Genomic DNA, 4,854 nt, shown 5'->3' with positions numbered 1-4,854 from the left:
AAAGCTCTCTCTTCGTCTCTCCCTGTCACTCTGCCTTTCAAATAAGTAAATAAATCTTTAAAAATACATACAGTGATAGGGCAGGCTCTGTGGCACAGGAACTTAAAGCCCTAGCCTGCCTGCAGTGCCGGCATTCCATGTGGGTGCCAGTTTGAGTCCCAGCTGCTCCACTTCTAATCCAGCTCCCTGCTAATGCACCTGAGAAAGCAACGGAGGGCCATATGGGCCCTTACACCCACATGGGAGATCCAGAAGAAGCTCCTGGCTCCTGGCCCAACTGGTCTGGCCCAGTTCTTGCATTGCAGTCATTTGGGGAGTGAACCTGCAGATGGAAGATCTTTCCTCTCTGTCTCTACCTCTCTGTAACTCTATTTTTCAAATAAATAAAATAAATCTTTAAAATATATATATATGCACAATGAAATGATGTTCATTGTGAAATTAAAAATGAAAATAGTAAAACTACAAAGTAAACCTAAGTGTAATCCATACCTGTCTTTACACGCTGTAGAGACTGTCTACAGAGGCTATCTGAAGTATGAATTGCAGGAGATCAGAACCATATAGTACAGATTCGACCTCCTGGTTCTCTGAGTGTTGACTTTGACTAAATCAGTGAAACTGTGCATTTACTTGTCCAGCTACAAAGTGGGCACAACTGTGCCTGTTTTTCTCCATGGACTATACAAATGAGGAGGCAGTTTTTTTTGGGAGAATATGCTATTTAAAATGCTAGTCAAGGGAAGAGGATATCTTACCTGAAAACTGGTGAATTTTTAAAAAAATTTTTTAAAGATTTTATTTATTTATTTGAGAGAGTTACAGACAGTGAGAGGGAGAGACAGAGAGAAGGGTCTTCTGTCTGTTGGATCACTCCCCAGGTGGCCGCAACGGCCAGAGCTGCACTGATCCGAAGCCAGGAGCGAGGTGCTTCTTCCCGGTCTCCCATGTGGGTGTAGGGGCCCAAGGACTTGGGCCATCTTCTACTGCTTTCCCAGGCCACAGCAGAGAGCTAGATTGAAAGAGGAGCAGCTGGGACTAGAACCGGTGCCCATATGGGATGCTGGTGCCGCAGGTGGAGGATTAACCTACTGCGCCACAGCGCTGGCCCTTGGTAAATTTTTTTTTAAACTTTATTTATTTGAAAGGCAGAGTTTTAGAGGAGGAAAGAGAGAGAGAGAGAGAGAGAGAGTCACAGAGATCTTCCATTCACTGTTTCATTCCCTAAATGGCCACAATGTCCAGGGCTGGGCCGATCTGAAGTCAGGAGCTAGGAGCTTTGTGTCTCCCACGTGGATGCAGGGGCTAAAACACTTGTGTCATCCTCTGCTGCTTTCCCAGACACATTAGTAGAGAGCTGGATCGGAAGTGGAGCAGCTGGGACTCGAACTGGCGCCCGTAGGGGATACCAGCACTGCAGAGGGCAGCTTAACTTCCCATGGAGCAGCGCTGGCCCAGAAAACTGGTAAATTTTGGCACAAAGCTTATCTCTAGTTTGTTCTCGCTTTTCCTTGTCCTGGGTGAGGTTTCTGACTTAATAGTTGAAGACATCATTTTGAGGAATTAGAATTCTCAGACCTTAAACTTGTAACTTGGGACAGCTAAGGTTTTTTTTTTGTTTTGTTTTTTGTTTTGGACAGGCAGAGTGGATAGTGAGAGAGAGAGAAAGGTCTTCCTTTTTGCCGTTGGTTCACCCTCCAATGGCCACTATGGCCGGTACATTGCGCTGATCCGAAGCCAGGAGCCAGGTGCCTCTCCTGGTCTCCCATGTGGGTGCAGGGCCCAAGGACTTGGGCCATCCTCCACTGCACTCCTGGGCCATAGCAGAGAGCTGGACTGGAAGAGGGGCAACCGGGATAGAATCCGGCGCCCCGACCGGGACTAGAACCCGGTGTGCCGGCGCCGCAAGGTGGAGGATTAGCCTGTTAAGCCACGGCGCCGGCCACAGCTAAGGTTTTGCTAGGTTGTTTAAGATGAAGGGCCATTCCTTGAAGGAAGATGGGCAATAAGGAACTTCTAACAAAAGCATCAGATTTTATGTGCTATGCCGAAATGTCAACTCTTCTCTAGCTCACAGGAGGGAGGCCACACCACAGGGGACAAACTCACTTGTTTTTGTTGCTAATGGAAAATGGTCCTCTTGGCTCCAGAGCAGCATCTAGAGTGGCTCTGGCTACGCTTGAGCATTTGCTCCAAGAGTTTAAAGAAGTCGCCCTGTCCAGGCCCCACGCAAGCCCAGCAAATCAGACTCCCGGGAGATGGAGCCCACGCACCAGCGTGCTCTGCAGTGCTCAGTGTTAAGTCATTGTGATCCAAGGCTGAGAACAACTTGGCAAAAGGCTTGACCGGGACAGCAGACTTCAACCTTTGTTGCTTGCTTTTGTTAGGGTACTTTTCCAAAAGAAGACCTAGAATTTGAAGACAAAACAATAAGCACACTAAGACAGATGTGCTTAAAATCAGATGGTTCATCTTGTCAGCCAAGCATGGTTCTTCCTAGAGCGAACCTAGTTTTTCTAAACCACCACGAAGGAAGGAAGGAAGGGATGATTGCTGTCTTCCTTCAGGGCTGCTCACCATGCCATAAAAGAAGCGGTAAAACAAATGTAAATGCTGCCTGAGCGATCTCGGGTTGCTGAAGTTCTTATAAAGACAATTTTCCCACCTCGAATATGAGTCTATTCAATAGTTATAGGTCCTAAGAAACTGGTGATTTCTCTACTTTGTCTGAAATGACAAAGAAGAAACAAACCGTATACCTCAAAATGTGCAGATAATTATATAAAGTCATTTATATGTGTACATGCACACACGACACATTCCGGAGAGACCAGTTCTGACTCAAAGCTCTCGGCTTCATTGTGTGGCACTAAACACACCGACCTGGGAGATAGATAGGCTTGAGTTGGCCCTGGCTGGCTGGGACCTTAAATGTTTCTTTTCCTTTCACTCAACTTCAGTTTCCTCATTTATGAAAGTACACGTTGGAGCAAGCTAGACACCTTATCTGCTATGTCTGCGATCCTTATCCACTTCTCAAATCACCCCTGCAGCAGAGATAAGTTCCAATTAGCTATAGACTTGCTTTAGAAGTATTTCAGCCACAGATCATAATTTTTGCTGGGTGAGTAGTAGGGGATGTTGATGTCATTTACCATCAATTGCATTTGTCCCCTTTTATGAAGAAGATAATGCAGACCTTAGATTAAATTTCAAGGCTGTCTTAGGAAGACACATGACGCAGAGAACTGGGAAATATTCTTTTCACTGATTATGTTACAGCCAGTAGTGTTTAACATGGCACATAAATCAGCAAAGTAAATGAGCAAGCGTCTGATATATTTTTAAAAGAAATCTAGCAATATGCTTAGGTTTGACGTATAGTTGGTGCTCAAAAATGTTTGTTCAATGGTAAACACATTTGAAAGATTAAACAATTTTTCAGTCTCAAATTCTAGTTTGAAGAAATTATAAGATAAAAGTTTTTTTTGTCATAAAATATGTTTTGATTTAAATCTTATTTCTTTAAATAGTTAAATTTGGATACAGTAAAATTGGGAAAACTCATCATTGTACAGCAATGGCAATTTTTAATTAGGTAATGCTTGGAATAATATGCTTATATAATGATTTTTAAAAGTTTCAAAAAGTTACATCAAGCTTTGACATATCTTTATTTTATTAAAATTCTAATATCAACGAAAAGTTCTAAGGTGAATTTTTCCCATGGAGTGTATATTTGGTATTGCCATGGTTATATCAGTTTTGATAAACTTTGTGGCTTTGAAGCACAGCTTTATTAAGAATTTGTAGTAGGGGCTGATGCTGTGATACAGTGGTTAAGACTCTGGTTGTGACACTGGCATGCCCTATGGGCACCAGTTCAAGTCTTGGTTGCTCTACTTCTGATCCAACCCCCTGGTAATATGCCTGGGAAAATAGCAGAAGATGGCCCTAGTGTTTGAGCCTCTGCCACCCACATGGGAGACCTGGAAGAAACTCCTGGCTCCTGGCTTTGGCCTGGCCCAGCCCTGGCTGATGTGGCCATTTGGGGAGTGAACCAGTGAATGGAAGACCTCTCTCTCTCTCTCTCTGCCTTTGTCTCTGTAACTCTGCCTTTCAAATAAATAACTACATCTTTAAAAAATATTTTACAGTAAAATTCATATTACTATTCTAATGTAACCATTTGTTTAAATTAACACTTTTGAAAATAAATTAATTTGATTAAATGAGTATCCTTTAATTTGAATAATTATAAATTGAGGAACCAGCTGGGAATAGGAAGATTTAGAAAACTTTTTGTTTGCCTAGCTCCTCTTATTTTAAATTTAAAGGAAAGGAGAAAGTATTTAAATGTCCTGCTTTTAATAATGGCAGCCAAATGACAGCCAACGTTACTTGGATCTTCCAGCTGAGTACAACTTGAAAAGCTGGACAAAAACAGGAACTGCTTAAAGATCCCAGATAACCAACCAGATAGTTAGGAGTGCGAGGAGCAGGATCTGGGGCGGAGGCTGGCTCAGGCAGCCAGTCTTGGAGCGGGGGCTGTTGTTCCTCCTTAGCTGGTGAGAGTGGTGCAATGGCCTTGACGCACCACGGAGCTAAAGGAACAGAGGCTGGAACCCCCAAGGTTGGGAGAGTTCTAGTGCTTGCTGTTTCTACTTTGAGCTGCGACCCGCAGATTGCATTCTGGGAGCACAGAAAGGTGAGTGGGGAGGTATCCTCTCAGGCGGTGCCGAGTGCTGGTGTCCTCAGGCCAGAGAAGAAAACCTAAATCACTCCCGAAGTATGGATGCCATTATGTAAGGTCTCAAATGACTTCTGCCAGGAATTTTGCAAGTGTGATATTCA

Source organism: Lepus europaeus, chromosome 13 (assembly GCF_033115175.1).
Source record: "Lepus europaeus isolate LE1 chromosome 13, mLepTim1.pri, whole genome shotgun sequence".
NCBI classification, from domain to species: domain Eukaryota; kingdom Metazoa; phylum Chordata; class Mammalia; order Lagomorpha; family Leporidae; genus Lepus; species Lepus europaeus.
This window is presented reverse-complemented; position numbering follows the sequence as displayed.